This window comes from Diachasma alloeum, unplaced genomic scaffold (assembly GCF_001412515.2).
Source record: "Diachasma alloeum isolate Michigan unplaced genomic scaffold, Dall2.0 Dall_scaffold_01796, whole genome shotgun sequence".
NCBI classification, from domain to species: domain Eukaryota; kingdom Metazoa; phylum Arthropoda; class Insecta; order Hymenoptera; family Braconidae; genus Diachasma; species Diachasma alloeum.
Genome location: NW_021681875.1, coordinates 13,107 through 21,488, shown reverse-complemented (window position 1 = coordinate 21,488; position 8,382 = coordinate 13,107).

Sequence of the window (8,382 nt, the reverse complement as noted above, 5' to 3'; positions counted from 1 at the left end):
TTACAAGATTTAGTTATTGATTATTATTTCCCGAAAATCGTCGGCCATCCCCTTGGAATTTCCGAGGTCATTAATTAATTATCAATTATTTCCGTAACCGAGAATTTCAAGAGATTTTGTCAATAGAACTTTTTTCTGTTACATTTCATTAACAAGATAAAAGATTTATTGACAAAATTTCCTAGTCCTCTTGGTATCTGAGGGAATTAACAATTAAAAAATTGCCTCAGAAATCGAAAGGGGGACGCGGGTAATTTTATCAATTATTTCGCAAAAATAAAGTCTTTTACCATTATCTTGTAAACAAATGGGTTTACAAGATTTACTTATTGATTATTATTTCCCGAAAATCGTCGGCCATCCCCTTGGAATTTCCGAGGTCATTAATTAATTATCAATTATTTCCGTAACCGAGAATTTCAAGAGATTTTGTCAATAGAACTTTTTTCTGTTACATTTCATTAACAAGATAAAAGATTTATTGACAAAATTTCCTAGTCCTCTTGGTATCTGAGGGAATTAACAATTAAAAAATTGCCTCAGAAATCGAAAGGGGGACGCGGGTAATTTTATCAATTATTTCGCAAAAATAAAGTCTTTTACCATTATCTTGTAAACAAATGGGTTTACAAGATTTACTTATTGATTATTATTTCCCGAAAATCGTCGGCCATCCCCTTGGAATTTCCGAGGTCATTAATTAATTATTAATTATTTCCTCAACCGAGAATTTCAAGAGATTTTGTCAGTAGAAGTTTTTTCTGTTACATTCCATTGACAAGATAAAAGATCTACTGACAAAATTTCCTAGACCTCTTGGTAACTGAGATAATTAACAATTAAACAATCGCCTCAGAAATCGAAAGGGGGATAGCTGTGATTTTCGGAATTTTTCCGAAGAAACACGCTCTTTTTCAATTATGTTGTAAACAATTGAGGTTAGAGGATGTTTCCATTCATAATTTTTTGTCGCAAATCGAAGTTGTAACAAAAATAATCTTATGGAAAAATGCTGTAAATCCAATAGTTTTTTAAATAATGACCAAAAATTATTCAAGACTATTGCAATAATTTAATAAATTATTGGGTTTACGTGATTTTTGCATTGGATTATTTTTGTTGCAAATTCGATTTGCGACAAAAAATAATTTATGTAAAATCCTCTAAACCCAATTGTTGAACAGATAATGGTAAAAAACTTTTCGTAACTCGGGATTTCCCGAAAATCGTGGGCCATCCCCTTCGCATTTTTGGGGCCATTAATTAATTGTTAATTATCTCTTCAACTGAGAATTTTNGCCATTAATTAATTGTTAATTAACTCGTCAACTGAGAATTTTCAGGGATTTTGTCAAAAGAACTTTATTCGGTTAAATTTCATTATCAAGATAAAAGATCTGCTGACAAAATTTCCTGGCCCTCTTGGTATCTGAGATAATTGACAATTAAACAATCGCCTCAGAAATCGTAAGGGGGACGGGGGCTAATTTTCTCGATTATTTCCCAAAAAAAAAACTCTTTTACCATTATCTTGTAAACAAATGGGGTTACAAGATTTAGTTATTGATTATTATTTCCCGAAAATCGTCGGCCTTCCCCTTGGAATTTCCGAGGTAATTAATTAATTATTAATTATCTCCTCAACCGAGAATTTCAAGAGATTTTGTCAGTAGAAGTTTTTTCTGTTACATTCCATTGACAAGATAAAAGATCTACTGACAAAATTTCCTAGACCTCTTGGTAACTGAGATAATTAACAATTAAACAATCGCCTCAGAAATCGAAAGGGGGATAGCTGTGATTTTCGGAATTTTTCCGAAGAAACACGCTCTTTCTCAATTATGTGGTAAACAATTGGGGTTAGGGGATTTTTCCATTGATTATTTTTTGTCGCAAATCGAATTTGCAACAAAAAATAATCTGATGGAAAAATGATGTAAACCCAATAGTTTTTTAAATAATGACCAAAAATTATTCAAGACTTGATTGCAATTATTTAAGGGGACCAACAGGTGTCGTGATGGTGTACAGTTCGCTCATTTTCGCAGTCCGGGTTTTTTTTCTGTGTTTTTCAGTTATTTTGCAATCCTCCGTGGCAAATGTGATAAAAAGTTGTTCGTATTTGTGAGCCCTTCATTTTGTGCTAATTACCCCCCTCGTTAGTAGTTTCCCTACCCAAAATTCGCCGGTGAATCACCAACGGTTTTGTGTTTTGAGGTTGGAAAATGTGCCGATATGATACTTTGAGACTGTCTGATAACTCTGTGATTATGGATGGTGGTGACATCTCTGCTCACCCCTCGAAACCTATATTAAAACCAGCAAGATTATCGACACCAAAAGTAATAAAACCTGCAGTACCCCTAACAACTTCTGACAGCCCAGGCAAATAGCTGTTTATTTCGAGAGGTGTGACGTCAAGACAAGCAGCAAAACAACACGTCCCCCCTCCAGCTATCAAGAGACCGGCCTCACCCACAGAAGAAAAAAGTGGGCTATTGAATCCTCTGAAAAAATCTACAGGAGACTCTACACCCGTTTTACCCTCTGATCAGGCCATCACTGAACAGGAAAGTATAGACTCCAGTGATTACTCCAGTACCGAAACATCTCCCAACAAGACTGTAATTTTATCAGGGACAATGTCGAACAATTCCAGTTCACAGAATTCACTGCCTCCTCTCGACGACCCTAGTATCTGTCCACAGCTCAGAAACTTTCTCCTCATCTTGTTACAAGAAAACAGAGCCTCATCTAGCAAAATTCTTGAAAATCAACAAGAAACAGCGGAACGTCTATCACTTCTTGAAGCTCATGTGGTAAAGAACAACACTGAACAGACGCTGGCTATTCAAGAAGTCAGGGCAAGAGTGGACTTAGTGGAGGCAGATCTAGCGCAGGCTAAGTGCTCTTTGGAGGAGAAAATCACACAGATTGCATCTGTTCCTTCTTCCTGTGCTGGTAATCATTCTAACAATGAAGCTACTCAAAAACTGGGTGACAAACTTGAGGAACAGGACAAGGAAAAAAGGAGAAATAACATCATCATAAGAGGTTTACCGTTACCCAGAAATGGTTTGAAAGAAGGAATTACTCAGTTTCTCCGGGAACATTTCCAATACCAGGGTCCTGTTCTCAATGTCAAACCTCTAAGTAAGGAGACTAACAATTTAATAAATATGGCTTCTGTCACTTTAGAGGCCTTGGAAGATAAGTTACACATTCTACGAAATAAAAAGGTGCTCTCCAATCAGAGCAGTACCAATAAGTCTGTCTTTATCCAAGCAGACCGTACTCAGAGGGAACGAATCTGCATGGCGGGGCTGAGGAAGTTTGCCCGTACACTCCAGCCTGACGGTAAAGATGTCCACGTCACTTATGATAGAGTGACTGTCAACAAGATCAGATATACATGGGACATGAATCTCAATACTGGAATTCCCTCCCCAGGAGGCCCTCGAAAACCACAACATAGTTCTCCGCGTACTGCTGCTCCAGGCCACTCTGTTCCAAAAAAAAAACTAGGAGTGTCTCGGATCTCCTTCTGGAACTGCTCTGGTTTTTACAGATGGGAGATTCGAGAATTTTGTACATTATCGGATATTATTTGTATCTCAGAAACCTGGAGGCTTGATGAGAACCCAATGCTTCCCTGCTTTGTGAGTGAATATCAACCTATTTGGTTTCGTGCAAGGAAAGAAATACCTAGGTCCAGAGGCAGGGGAAGTGGTGGTCTCCTTACTCTTGTGAAAAAAGACTTGAACTTTGAAGTACTGAAAATCTGTGACGAATGGTGTTTTGGGAAAATTGACTCAACTGACTACACATTGTTTATTTGCTCTGTATATTTCAACCAGAAAGTGAATATTTATTTGGCTATGGAGTCCCTCCAAGCTGAAATTACGAACATTTGTGATATGCACAATGACCCTATGCTGATAGTGGGTGGTGATTTCAACTGTCGTATAAAAAACCTGGGTAATTGTGACCCTTACCTGGTGGACGACTCCATTCTCTACCCAACCAGATGTTCTCTCGATACGGAGAAACCTTCTGCAAACAGTTCTGCATTGATGGACTTCATGGCAGACAACGGTCTGATTGTGCTCAACGGCAGGGTTCCCAGAGACTATCCTGGGCAGTTCACCTTCGTAGATCATCAAGGAAAAAGCACGATCGACTTAATTTTTATAACAATGAACTGCATTTTGTTTATCTCTGATTTTGTTGTAGATACTTCGGTGTCGTCCTCGGGTCACTTTCCAGTGACCCTTACACTAGCTGAGCCGGCTCCCCCTCAGACAGAGGATCAATCCTCTATTCAAGCTGCTGTCCAATGCTCTCGTCTCGTCTGGAAGGGAGCTGATAAAGAAGTTTTCACGAGATATCTGCAAGAAATTGATGTAACCCTTTGTCCCTCTGCTGGAATTGATGCAGCTAGTGATTTTTTGTGTAACTCTGTCTGGGAGGCAGCTGGTTCAGCTGGTATGGTTGTACCGTCTAAGCGTGCCTCTGGCTCTCCAAATAGAATAACTAGAAAGCCGTGGTTTGATGAGTCTTGTCGCGCAAAGAAAAAAGAGAAAGTAAATGCGTTGAAGATTGCGAAAAAATTTGAGTTTTGTGAGCCATATTTAAGTATATATGTTGAGTGTCAAAATTCTTACAATCAAACAAAAAATGAAGGGAAGAGATGCTATGAAATTAAAATTAGAGAGATTTTAGCAAATATTAGGAATGCAGCTGATTTCTGGATGGCTGTACGCAGGCTCGGGATCACCCGTTTTACCCCGGGCCTGCCTGTAGAAATGTGGAATCAATTTTATAGGCATATTTTCCCTCCAAGGGTTTTCTGTGATCTTAGGATTTTAGGTGAGACAAATACGTGGTTGGACGGTCCGATTACTCCAGTCGAACTGGATGAGGTATTTGCAGCCTGCCAACGTGGTAAAGCTCGGGGCTCAGACATGATCTCGAACGATTTTATCAGGGCGATGCCCCGAAGTTGGAGGGAGTTCTCCCTGGAACTGTTCAATAGAATCTTAAGAGAGGAAACAGTCCCAGTTTCCTGGACCAATGTTATTTTATCAATGATACATAAAAAAGGCGATAGGAGCGATCCCTCCAACTATCGGGGCATTGCCCTGGTAAACTGTTTCACCAAGCTTTTCACTGGCATTTTATGTCGCCGACTGGATAACTGGGCTGAGTCTGTTGGAGTCCTCCCTGAATGCCAAGCTGGATTCAGGCGGGGAAGATCTTGTCTGGATAATATTTTTACTGCCAACGTGGCCATCCAATTGCAGTTAAGATTGGGTAATCGCTCGGTGTATAGTCTCTTCGTTGATTACCGCAGAGCTTTTGATTCTGTCTCTCATGCTCTGCTGTGGGCCAAACTCCACAGCTTGGGTGTGAGTGGCAGATTTATCAGAACTATTAAGAGTCTCTATGATAGGGCGTCCTTGAGGGTGAGGTCGAGAGGTGAGTTGTCCGATGCTTTTGAGATTACTGAAGGTGTCTTGCAGGGGGAGATGTTGAGTCCTCTGCTCTTCATTCTCTTTCTGCGTGACATTGAAGAGGCCTTCAGGGCTGAAGGCATATATGGACCGAGCATTGATGGATACAGAGATCTCTTATTATTACTATACGCAGACGACCTCATTCTGCTTGCGTCCTCACCCATAATATTAACTAAGATGGTGGCTGTCCTGCAGGGTTATTGTGACTCTAACTCTCTGTGTGTTAACATCAATAAAACTAAAATTGTTGTAAGCCGTTGTGGCGGTGTAATAAGGGGAACTAGGCGTGTGCTCTCCCAAGATGGTGTCCCTATATTATTTGGAGGTTTTATTTATAAAGGTGATGAAATTGAAATTGTTCCCTCTTACACCTATCTGGGTGTCTCCATGACTAGTTCCTCTTTAGGTCCAACTGCTGCAATGGAAGCTATTGAGAAGGCTAAAAGTGCTTCGGGGCTATACGCTCTATTCTAGCTAGGTCATCGGCTGACTGCTGGCTCACTATTCTGAAACTTTACGCTAGTATGTTGACCTCAACTCTATTGTACGCGGTTCCTGTATGGGACTTGAATCATTGTGACTTGATTGAGGCTGTCCAAGTACGCTTCTTCAAAAAAGTTCTGTTGATCCCATTAAACACCCCAAACTATCTTGTGAGACTGGAAGCAGGTGTAGTAAAATTGAAATTGCAGGTAGTTAAACTCACAATTGGCTGGATTGGAAGGGTTCTTGGAATGGATGATGGCAGATTGCCCAAAGTGTGTCTCCTGAGGCTTTTTGATCTGATCTCACGTGGAAATTATGAGAAAAAATACAACTGGTTGAATCAGTTTTTTAGTTTATTTGAGGGTATTGATATTCCTTTTCTCTGCAGCTTGAAGTGCTCTCCATCCTCTGAAGCTTGGGAGATGATGGAGCCTGTCCTTATTGAATCTCTAGAGAAAAATCTTATAAATCAGGACCTTTTGGCAGCAGAGCAGTCGAATTTTTTGCAAATCAGATTGCCCCCTAGAACCCTTCTATCTCCAGCTAAATGTCTCCTAGATCGATCCCCGACCTCTTATAAAAGAGTTAAAGCTCAAGTTAGGCTAGCTAACAAATTCTCCTGTTCAATACTTGTCAATGGTACATTCCATAAACTCGATCCAAATCTACCCTGCCCATTGTGTAATTTAAATGATCCTGAAACCATCAATCATGTGATCCTGAGATGTCCTATGTACTGTAACGAACATGTGGGGATGTTCGTTAGAAACACTAAAAACGATCTGTAAACAGCGAGACTCCTACACAGTTGAATTAAAATCCGTGAGTAAAAATCCAAGAGCGAGAGAGTGAGAGTCCCTTATCCACTTCCGAGTGGCTTATTTCCGGTTAGAGTTATCGGTTCCGTTTATTAGTAAAGATTAGTAATTACGCGTCTTTGAGGGCCCAGAAAAATTATCGTGAAGAAGGGCCAAAATTATAGAGTCATCCGGTTCTTTTTATGGGGTTCACCCTATTGTTAATCTTGCGGGTAATCGAATAGGTCCGGCTGAAATGCCGGCGCTCCAATTTCGTTGGATTTTCAGGGATTAATTGGTTACGTTTTTGTTTTGGGTGGAAGGTCGTTCGGAGCGAGTGCAACCATCGTCTCCAACGAATTGCCAGGTTGCCTTTGGGTTTTTGATGAGAGAAACGAGTTGAGCAGGAATTAGTAGTGAAGTTATAACAAGTGCCGGTAACTTGTCTTTTAACCCCGAAAATCCCGGAGATCCGATCCGTGGGAAGCGCCAAAGACCCTTCGTAATTATCCGAACGACAATCAGTTCGGTCTAGTCTCGTGTAATAATTAATAAAAAAGAACTAGTTTTGTTTTAGGTGATTAGAGAAGAGTTAAGTGAGATTTGAATGATCGCGCCAGGTCGTGAGAGTCGCGATTAATTGTCGTTAGATTCGCACCTTCGAGGGGCGTGTCCGCACCAATCAAAATTCGGGTGATTGAGCGGTGAATTCCGCGCTCTGAGGTGTCTCGAGACGCTCGTGAGTTCGGCAGTTCGGCGTTGGCCCTTGACCCCACCAGAACTAGTGCCAGTACAGTGCCTATCTTAGGAATTAGTGTGCATATATTTGGATAAGTGTATCTATACGATGGCGAAGAACACTCCAAAGAGGGGTAAGAAACCCAAAGTGAGTTTTAGTTCGGTTTATGTATTTTTCCGAATTCATTTCGGTTTTTCGTTATTCGACTACGGGGTCTTCAGCCCCGTACGTCGCATTTTATTCCGGTAAAACGGTGATTGTGACCCTTAATCCAAATTGTGAGGTGCCGATTTTCCCCCCTTTTTCACTCATGATTGGGTGGTTTTCGTTATTTTTGATGGGTTATTCAAGGGGATAATTACTCCCGTTTAATGGCCAGAGCGCGTCCATTCCCGTTATACGTGGGTTTTTGCGCGTAAGAAATTCCACTCGTGTTCGAATTGAGTTGGTTCGCGTAGATAGTTAATTAAAATTAAAGTTTGTGGGTCAATGTGTTCGGGGGGCTTCCCTGAGTAATTTATCTCAGGGTTTCCGCAAATTCGCTCTGCCGATTTCCGGATATTCAATTTTTGGTCCTTATAGATTTCCAGCCCATTCTCGCTGGCGTGTACGCCGTGTTTCTCGAGGGGGAATTCCCCCCGACTCACGACTCCCCCTCAGATACTCATCCACGTTTACACGTGGCTATTCTCGCTTCACGCGAGCCTTTTAGCGTTTAGAATTCCGCTCGGGGATTAATGAACCTGGGGCGGCTAATTGTTAAGAAAAAAAATTTTTTTTGGTATTGTCGTCTTCGGTAGACTCTCCCGGACATTTTGTCTCAGGGTCCGTAATTTTTGACTCT